The 9,833-nt window shown below is 47.8% G+C and overlaps 2 pseudogenes; one reads left to right on the top strand and one right to left on the bottom strand.

Annotated features, from left to right (window-relative positions):
• Nucleotides 1–2,138: 2,138 nt before the first annotated feature.
• LOC126503237 (charged multivesicular body protein 1a-like) lies at nt 2,139–3,242 on the bottom strand (annotated as a pseudogene).
• A 1,484-nt stretch (nt 3,243–4,726) lies between these two features.
• LOC126503245 (alpha-enolase-like) lies at nt 4,727–6,395 on the top strand (annotated as a pseudogene).
• Nucleotides 6,396–9,833: the final 3,438 nt, after the last annotated feature.

Below are 9,833 nucleotides of genomic sequence, written 5' to 3'. Positions count from 1 at the left end.
CCTGCCTCCATCTAAGAAATTTTCCTCTTAGACTTCGCTCACAAACTATCTCTGATGAGCCTAAACTATCCTTTCCTTACCACGAAAGATGGAGTTTTTCTTCCGGCTACATTCCTTTTTGACCAAAATAGGGCCTTATTGCTGGATGGTTTTATTTTATTCCATCATATTTTGTCCCATTTAATATAAGCTTGTCATGAAAAGAGACAGCAGTGACAGTTAAATTGAAGTGGTACCAATTAATGTATTTATAGAATGCCATACACAAATAGACAACAGATGGAGAATATTTATACACCAAGCTCCAGCAGTAAGGGATGCTTCGGAAGAGCTGGGCTCTTGAAGGCTAGGCAGAGACAACCCCAGAGAATAAAGGGGTATAAAATGTAGTCCTTATTCCTACCACCCAACTTCCCCCAGTCCAATCGTGGTGCCTTGGGTGGTGGCATTGGAGGGAAGAGATCAATGGAAAACTTCATTGGCTAACACCATAGTTATCTGTCCACAGTAGTTATCTGTTCACACATTTGTACAGACTCCTGGTCCATGTGGGGAAAGAGGCCCAGAGAACCTGGGCCCTGCTGCAAAGAAAGCATCAACTGCCCGGACTCTAGACACAGCTGAGGTAAGGTCTTCATGGGGGGAAAGAGTACTTTTTCCTTTTCTGCTTCTGCCTTCCTATCATAGCATGCCTCTCCCAGCAAACCACCCTTGTGCCTATAGATAAACCTAATGTCATTCACCAAAGCCAGTGTCACTGTAGGAGCTCAGAGTCTTGAGACTTGCAAACTTCAAGCTATGGAGACCATTCCTTGGGAAAGAGTTTCTGGCTCGGTAGAATGCAGGGAAAGGACACAGGTATGTCATGGCTGGAGGCCCCTCCTAGAGTCCTAAACACTCGGTGGTCTCCACCACATTGCTTGCATCAGCCTAGAGCTACAATGGTTGAGATGAAAGCAAACTGTGCCCTCTCACACTGTACGCTAACTCAGAAGACAGTCTTGAGTTGGCAGGACCTTCATCCTTCTGCTACTTCTTCCCACAGATAGACTCCTAACAAATGTGAAGTTTGCTGCTTAGATGACCGAAGGCTTCCCACATGCCAATGAATATGTGCTGAATCTCATAACTACAGGACTTTTTGTTCTGGCTATGATGGAATAGTCTTAAAATATGAAAAGAAATATTAAAGTTTAGAAAGCCTTTAAAAACTCATTATAAGACTCTTTCTAAGATGTGAATAGATGTGTAGTCACCGACGAGCAGACACAAACATCAAGAGAAATGATTCTACTCAAGACTAGCTTGGCAAAGCAATGAGTTTATTGAGGTTAGGGAACCACACATGACTCAAAAGGTAGCAACATCATAGGAAATCCCAACACAGCAATGCGGCATTGACTCCCAAAGACTGCATGCCTGAAGCCCTTCCCTCAACCATTGGAGAAGCCCTTCCCTCAACCTCTTCTCCAGCAACTGATTACCACTTATGCAACCTGTGGTGGTTTGGATGAGAATGGTCCCCATAGGCTCATATATTGTAATGCTTGGTTCTTAGTTGCTGTGGCTATTTAAGAAGACTTCCCAATTCTACAACTATGAATAAAAGTTTTTTGATAAGCAAAAAAATAAAAATAAATAAATAAATAAAAAAAACTTGGTCCTGTCGGGCACAGCTGCTCCGTAAGATCTTGTCCCCTTCACCAACTCACAGGGTGCACTACCTGACCGGCCATGGATGATACCCTGTCCCAATTGAAGGAAAATGTGAAGCAGCTAGAGAAACTGGCCAAGGCAGAAACAAACTCCAAGGCTTAGCAGGCCAAGGTGAAGAAGACCCTGACAGCAGAAAAATCTGGAGTGTGCCCACGGGTATGCTGAAAACGCAGTCCACAAGAATGAAGGTGTAAACTGGCTCCCTGAGGAATTAGAGGTTGGATGCCAGTTCTGTGGGCTGGGGAAGGGAGCTGAGGGACAGAAAGCCCAGGCCAACTCAGCCGGCGGGCAGTGGCAGCCAAAGAACAAACTCAGCTTTGGGAAGATGGAGGAGAGGAACCACCTTACAAAGGCCCCAGACAGTGTTGGTGGCACCGGACATCTCTAGTACACAAAAGTCCACAGGAACCTACTCAGGGCTGTCACACAACAGGATTTCCTGTCTGCAGAGGTCGGGGAGAGGCTCCTAGGAGCTGCCTGGCAAAGGTGTGGCTCTCATCTTCACTGGCCATAGCAAGCAGCAGGTGTGTGTTCACTAGAAACTGAAAGCCCTGAAGCACTGGGCTGAAGTCCACACAGGGTCAAACCCTGTCAACTCCGCATCAGCAGAGGACAACACAGAACTTGCCATCTTCCAGCTGTGGCCCACAAAGTCACATGAGTCACCCACACACTTGTGCAAAAGTCTGTATGCAGAACAGAAAGAAACACACACAGCAAGTCCAGGTGAAGTATCCAAGCTTGGGTGTAACCCTGCAGGACAGAGGCCCACTGCCCAACCTAACGCTCAGTTTTAAGGCACCCAGCCTGACAGGTTGGAAAAGAGCCAAGGCAGCATTGAGGTTGGACAAAGTTGAGCGCAGAGTGGGACAGAAGAAGCCGCCAGTATGGAAGTGCACACACCAGTAAGGGAGGCAACACCTGCCGAGGACCTGCTCATTCCTCAGGGCCACCAACCTCAGAGACAGCTGGTCGTCCTGGCTGCACACAGAGCTTTCGCCCACAGCACAGGCACCCTCTGGAAGCTGGCTGAGCTAGCTGGTCTAAGACCTCCAGGCCATTTTCCTCAGCAATCTGCACGGATGAGGTGTCAACCTGCTCCTGAGGTGTGGTCCGCGTGGTGGCAGAGCTCATGGAACCCTCCGTTACCAGTGTGTGCACTTTTAGGTCCTGCACCTGCTGCTCAGACCTGTCCATCACTGCAGACACCTTCTGAGGATCCATGGCACTCAGCACCTTGTCAAGAGCTTTGGTCACCTATGCCATATTCTTGGTCACCCCCTTCATGGTCACAGCTATCTGCACCTTGGAGGATACTGCATCCACACGGGTCGCCATCCGGAGCCAGTTTTCATCTTCAATCTTCTCGCCGACTGCGTTTTCAGCATATCCGTGGGCACACGCCACCTTTTCCTGCGGAAGGGCCTTTTTCACCTTGGCCCGCTCAGCCTTGGAGCTTCTCTGCCTTCTTGGCCAGTCTCTCTAGCTTCTTCACTGAACTTCAACTGGAAGAGGGTATGGTCCATAGCCATCCAGGTAGTGCACCCCTCGAGGCGGCAAAGGGGGCGAGATATTACAGACCAGCTGTGCCCAAGAGATGCTTACCCTTCCTCGGCAGCTGCCTCTGGAAGGGCTTAGAGCCACTTGGGCTGCGTGGTCTGTGTGATGGCGCCAGGCCTCCAGCGTTGCAGCCTTTCAGGCCTTTTAAAGCGTCTCACTCTTGACTCTTCTGTCCTTTTAGATACAGGCCGCTGCCCTTCTGCCTTCTCCAGGGAAAAGTCAGGGTAGCTATCAAAGGAAACCGGGACAGTCATCTTTGGCTGCGGTAGGCTCTTTTACACCCTTTTGCAGTGGGAAGCTGGCAGGGAGCAGGCAATGAGACTGCCTAAGGTGGCCTGAAGGCTGTGTGTGCAGGCTGCTGCTGTATTTTCTGTCTCCTGAAGTTTACTCATGTTCTTAACACTCCTGGTGGTTTTGTTCTTCTGCCTAAGTGGAAAGTACACAGCAGGTGAGGGGTATACCAAGTACACAGCAGGTGGGGGTATACCAAGTACACAGCAGGTGAGGGGTATACCAAGTACACAGCAGGTGGGGGTATACCAAGTACACAGCAGGTGGGGGGTATACCAAGTACACAGCAGGTGAGGGGTATACCAAGTACACAGCAGATGACTGGTATACCAAGTACACAGCAGACGAGGGGTATACCAAGTACACAGCAGACGAGGGGTATACCAATTACACAGCAGACGAGGGGTATACGGGTATACCAAGTACACAGCAGGTGGGGGGTATACCAATTACACAGCAGACGAGGGGTATACGGGTATACCAAGTACACAGCAGATGAGGGGTATACCAAGTACACAGCAGGTGAGGGGTATACCAAGTACACAGCAGACGAGGGGTATACCAAGTACACAGCAGATGACTGGTATACCAAGTACACAGCAGACGAGGGGTATACCAAGTACACAGCAGATGACGGGTATACCAAGTACACAGCAGGTGAGGGGTATACCAAGTACACAGCAGGTGGGGGGTATACCAAGTACACAGCAGATGAGGGGTATACCAAGTACACAGCAGGTGGGGGTATACCAAGTACACAGCAGGTGGGGATATACCAAGTACACAGCAGGTGGGGGGTATACCAAGTACACAGCAGACGAGGGGTATACCAAGTACACAGCAGGTGACTGGTATACCAAGTACACAGCAGATGACGGGTATACCAAGTACACAGCAGATGACGGGTATACCAAGTACACAGCAGGTGGGGGGTATACCAAGTACACAGCAGGTGGGGGGTATACCAAGTACACAGCAGGTGAGGGGTATACCAAGTACACAGCAGGTGAGGGGTATACCAAGTACACAGCAGATGAGGGGTATACCAAGTACACAGCAGGTGGAGGTATACCAAGCAAAGCAAAACAGGATGATGAGAAAGGATGGCAGCTAGAAAAATCAAACAGCTGCCATCAAAAATGCAATGAGAAACTCAGCTCCCGGGTCGCGCGCACGTCTCTCCTGAATGCTCTCCAGGGTGTGTGCAGGAACCTCTGTGCTCTTCCTCTGCGGCACGCCGACTGCCAGAAACAAGCCATGTCTATTCTCAAGGTCCACACCCGACAGATCTTTGACTCCCGTGGGAATCCCACTGTTGAGGTTGATCTCTACACCTTAAAAGGTCTCTTCCGAGCTGCCATGCCTAGCGGTGCTTCCACTGGCATCTATGAGGCCCTGGAACTCCGTGACAATGATAAGACCCACTACTTGGGGAAGGGTGTCTCAAAGGCCGTCGAGCACATCAATAAAACTATCGCACCTGCTCTGGTTAGCAAGAAACTGAATGTGGTGGAGCAGGAGATCGACAAGCTGATGGTCGAGATGGACGGCACCGAGAATAAATCCAAATTCGGTGCCGATGCCATCCTGGGAGTGTCCCTGGCTGTCTGCAAAGCTGGTGCTGCAGAAAAGGGGGGTGCCCCTCTACCGCCACATCGCTGACTTGGCTGGCAACGCTGAAGTCATCCTGCCAGTCCCAGCTTTCAATGTGATCAACGGCGGGTCTCACGCTGGCAACAAGCTGGCCATGCAGGAGTTCATGATCCTCCCTGTGGGGGCGTCCAGTTTCCGCGAAGCCATGCGCATTGGGGCAGAGGTTTATCACAACCTGAAGAACGTCATCAAGGAGAAATATGGGAAGGGTGCCACCAATGTGGGTGACGAGGGCGGGTTTGCTCCTAACATCCTGGAGAACAAAGAAGCTCTGGAGCTGCTGAAGAACGCAATTGGAAAGGCTGGCTACACTGAACAGGTTGTCATCGGCATGGACGTGACCGCCTCTGAGTTCTACAGGTCCGGGAAGTACGACCTGGACTTCAAGTCTGATGACGCCAGCAGGTACATCACCCCTTACCTGCTGGCTGACCTGTACAAGTCCTTCATCCGGGAGTATCCAGTGGTGTCCATCGAGGACCCCTTTGACCAGGATGACTGGGAAGTCTGGAAGAAGTTCACAGCTAGCTCAGGCATCCAGGTTGTTGGGGACGATCTCACAGTGACCAACCCTAAGAGGACTGCCAAGGCTGTCAGTGAGAAACTGCCTTCTGCTCAAAGTGAACCAGATTGGCTCCATGAGCGAGTCTCTGCAGGCGTGTAAGCTGGCCCAGTCCAATGGTTGGGGAGTCATGGTGTCCCATCGCTCTGGGGAGTCAGGTTCATCGCTGACCTGGTAGTGGGGCTCTGCACTGGGCAGATCAAGACTGGTGCCCCTTGCCAATCCGAGCGACTGGCCAAGTACAACCAGATTCTTAGAATCGAGGAAGAGCTGGGCAAGTTTGCCGGCAGGTGCTTCAGGAACCCCCTGGCCAAGTAAAGTGGATGCAGATCCCTGGAGCCACCAGCTGCTTAGACCCCGTCCCTGATGTCATCAAGGCGGCTCAAGGCCGGCCCAGTGCTTGCCCCTCCCATGCCACTGCTTCCTTAGACTTCTTCAGTCTGCCCGACCACCTGGAGCCCCGCTGGAAACCCCAGCTTTGTAATCATGCGACTGGTCCGAATCATTGTCACCTCACTTCCAAGCTAGTGTCTGGAGTCCAGTGTAATCTCTAGGGTGACCACAGGAAAGACCCCTGCCCCAGCGGTTCTACATGCAGAATAAAAGCCTCAGTGACCCGTAAGCACTGCCTGTGAGTGGATGGGGGGAAAAATGCAATGAGAAACTGAGGCAGGAAAAGAACACCAATGTGGCAACAGGGGAAACAAAGAAATTGACAAGATGGTATTTGATGCTGTTTTTGTTTTTGTTTTTGTTTTCCAGATTGGAGAATCCCATTACACTGTTCTCAGGACTTTCTTTTGAACATGGTTCTCAGATTTGAAACGCTTATGTCTGCCATAAGCAGACTGTGTCTGAGAGCAAGGCTAAAGGGGCCATCTAAAACAAAGGACATCCCTGGAGAAGCCCGATCTTCAGGGCAACAAGAATGAGCACGTTGAGAAGATATCCTTAGAAGCGAAGCATAGGCAGCAGGGTAGACGATGCTCCATGTCCTGGAAACAAGAGATATGAACCATGGTGTAAGTAAAAAAAATCTCAAGATGGAAGGCTTTCCTACTGAAATAATGAGTTTGCCTCTTCCTGCTGGTGGACTGCAGGTGATAATACTAACCAAAAGCGGGGAAAAGGCAATTTCAGATGTGGAAGGAATAGAACTAAATTTGAAATTCTAAAGTTGCTTCCCCAGATGTGGTGGTGAGCAGGCCTGAGAAAGACACCCTGTCACACAGAATAACGCCTCCCAAGAAGCAGCTAGAGGGTCCCAGGCTGAGACTGAGTAGAGCCCAGCACTCCTTGCTGTGTAACACACACTCAGATACTGTTCTCAGAACTAAGGGCAAGTCAGCTGCCAAAAGCAAGTTGAAGATAAACTCGGTTAAGTCTATGTTAGAGGGCTTTCACTTAGGTGCATGTCCGTAACGCCGGCACCGAGGAGGCAAAGGCAGGCAAGATCTGAGTTCCAAGCCAGTCAGAGCTACAAACTGAGACACCGTCTCAAAAAACAAAAATGTTAAAAAATTCTTATATGCTCATTGGAGAATTCTTAAAATCGCAATGGCATTAATTGTGGTTTTCTTGCATTGTGTTGCTCAGGCCTTGTGTTGCCCAGGCTGGTCTCAAACTCATACTTAAGCTGTCCCCATGACTCAGCCTCATGAAGAGCTGGGAACAGTGAGTGCCTTGGCCACCATGGTCTAGTGGTTTGCCAGCAGTAGAGCGTGAGGCCTAGCATGCACAGATAGATCCTGGCCACTCTGATTCCAACACTGCCAGAAGACAAATCACACAGCAAAAATCACCGAATTTTGCATTCAGTATTTGTCTTAGGCAGAAAGCTTTGCCTGGGGTTCAGTCACTTCTGTTAAGACCCCCTGCAACACGTAAGCATCTCAATAAGGTTTTCCTGGATTGCTCCAATTAACGTCACTCAATGCCTACTCTTACTGCGGCCTCCCATCTGACATCAATATTTGCTGATTTGCTTTCTCGGCCTTCATGATTGTATGGATCCCAAAGGCTAGAAATGTGGCAGGGACATGGTGGTGACTCCATCCTGTTAAAGATGTGAGACTTAGCCTTGTAACTTGACAAAACGTCACACTGTTTCCCACCTAACATACTTCATTCTCTCCCCAAACCTTCATTTGCTGTTGTGTTTAGAGGCCCCAGGAATGAATTGCACCTCTACTCTATGCTTCTTTCTGATCTTCCCTAGGTCACCATTGATTTTCCTATCTATCAATAAATCACTATGTTTACACCCAATTTTATGTTTAAGATAGAATTACAAACTTTAAGAAAAAAGGTACAATATGGTATTTTACTAACAATTATGTATACAACAATGAGACCTTGGCCTGTTCTATCTGATCTTTGGATGAAAAGCCTTTAAACAGTCCAGGAAAGAAAAAAAAAAACCCACTGGCAAGTTTATAAGTTTATTCCATGTCTCAGTTTAAAATTAAAATTCATCCCTAATAATTTATGTCATAAAGATACTTGGTAAGTATTTTTTAGTTCCAGAGTTAAAGAAATTATCTCTATTTCATGTTAAAATCTTACGTTCACCTTCTCTGGCTTGATATCTGCGCTCCTCTGGTCTGGCGGGGAAGGAGGCATGGCAGCTCGGTGCACAGCCATCTGGACATTCCTGGTTTGACTTCTTCTCGTTGTCCTTTCACTTGGTCAGATTTGCTGTTCTGCTTCTATTCATCACTCAGAGCTGTATTCACTGACCCTGAGAAGAGACGGGTGTCAAAACAGTCCATTAAAGATTCTATACAAAATAATGCATCAAATGTCTAAAAGCATATTTTTGTCTAACTTCATCTGGTAAGGGTCACTTTTAATTGTGTACGGTTAATTTCCCAGCACTCCAGGATAAGTTATTTCAAGCTCTAAGCACTTTGAAAATTGTACTCACTGTGTATGCCTTCCTTTGCTCAATTAAAAAAGAATTGGTGTATTGATTACTTCAAGCAGAAATCACTCAAAGAACTTTAGAAAGGGCCATTTGGTCTGCCTTTTTCTGCATTGAACAAGACTTAAAAATTCTTTAGGCATCTTTTGACTTACACCTATATAGTCCATCACTAGAGAGGCTGAGACAAGAGGAAAGCAGGTTCTTGGCCAGGTTTGGCTATAAGGCAAATGCCAGGACTGACAAGACCTGTCCTTGAGACCTGGTCTCTTAAAACCAAAAGGTTCTTTTGCGAGTTGGGACTGTAATTCGGTGGTGAAGCATTTATTTCACTGTCTAGAGTGACTGAGGTCCTGAGTTCAATCCTCAACACCTTGCAAATTAAGTAATAAAAACAAAACCATTCTTTTGGGAGGGATGTCTCTCATGTACAAAGCCCAAGATGATAGCCTTCCTCACTGGGACAGCCAGGATCTGAATAAGCCCGCTCTTCCATGAGTTTTACTCCCTAGCTCAGTGTTTTAGTAACATTAGAATAGTAACATCCCTGGGACTTACTATCTTGTTCTGTCCTCCTTCACAAGTTCATTGGTCTTTGGTATGAGAAGTATTATACACCTTGGTCATTTTTTGGATTTCATTGTCTTTATGAAGACATGCCCCTCCATGTCCCTTACTTTTCTGTGAAATGGCTCATGCATTCGGTTAGGTTGTTAGGCTCAGCCTAAGTCCAAATAAGAAGTGGTCCTTCAATGGGCTCTTTTTCTTCCTCAAGTTTCATTTATTTATAACCTCCATGTTTTTCTGTAGAGTTGAAATTACATCTAAGGGTTTTATTAGACTCAAGTTCAATCTTTGAGGCAAGAACATGTCTTAGATAATACGCCTATTCTCTTTTGAACCCATTCCTATCTGGCTTCCCCCTGCCCCCATTTGTGAGCCAGAGTCACACTATATAGCCCTGCTGGCCTCGAACATGCCTCTGCAACCTGAGTATTAACTGGGATTAAAGGCATGAGCCACCACATCAGGCCCCTCAGTTATGTTTTTTGTTATCTCTTTACATTCCTAACAGGCATCATAACTTCAACATGTCCAGCAACACATTGTATTTATGCATATATACAC

The sequence above is a fragment of the Alexandromys fortis genome, unplaced genomic scaffold, assembly GCF_014885135.2.
Source record: "Alexandromys fortis isolate MF-2015 unplaced genomic scaffold, M_Fortis_MF-2015_v1.1 scaffold_52, whole genome shotgun sequence".
Classification (NCBI taxonomy): Eukaryota; Metazoa; Chordata; class Mammalia; order Rodentia; family Cricetidae; genus Alexandromys; species Alexandromys fortis.
Note: the sequence above shows the minus strand (reverse complement) of the source record. Positions and strands in the feature narration are given on the sequence as shown.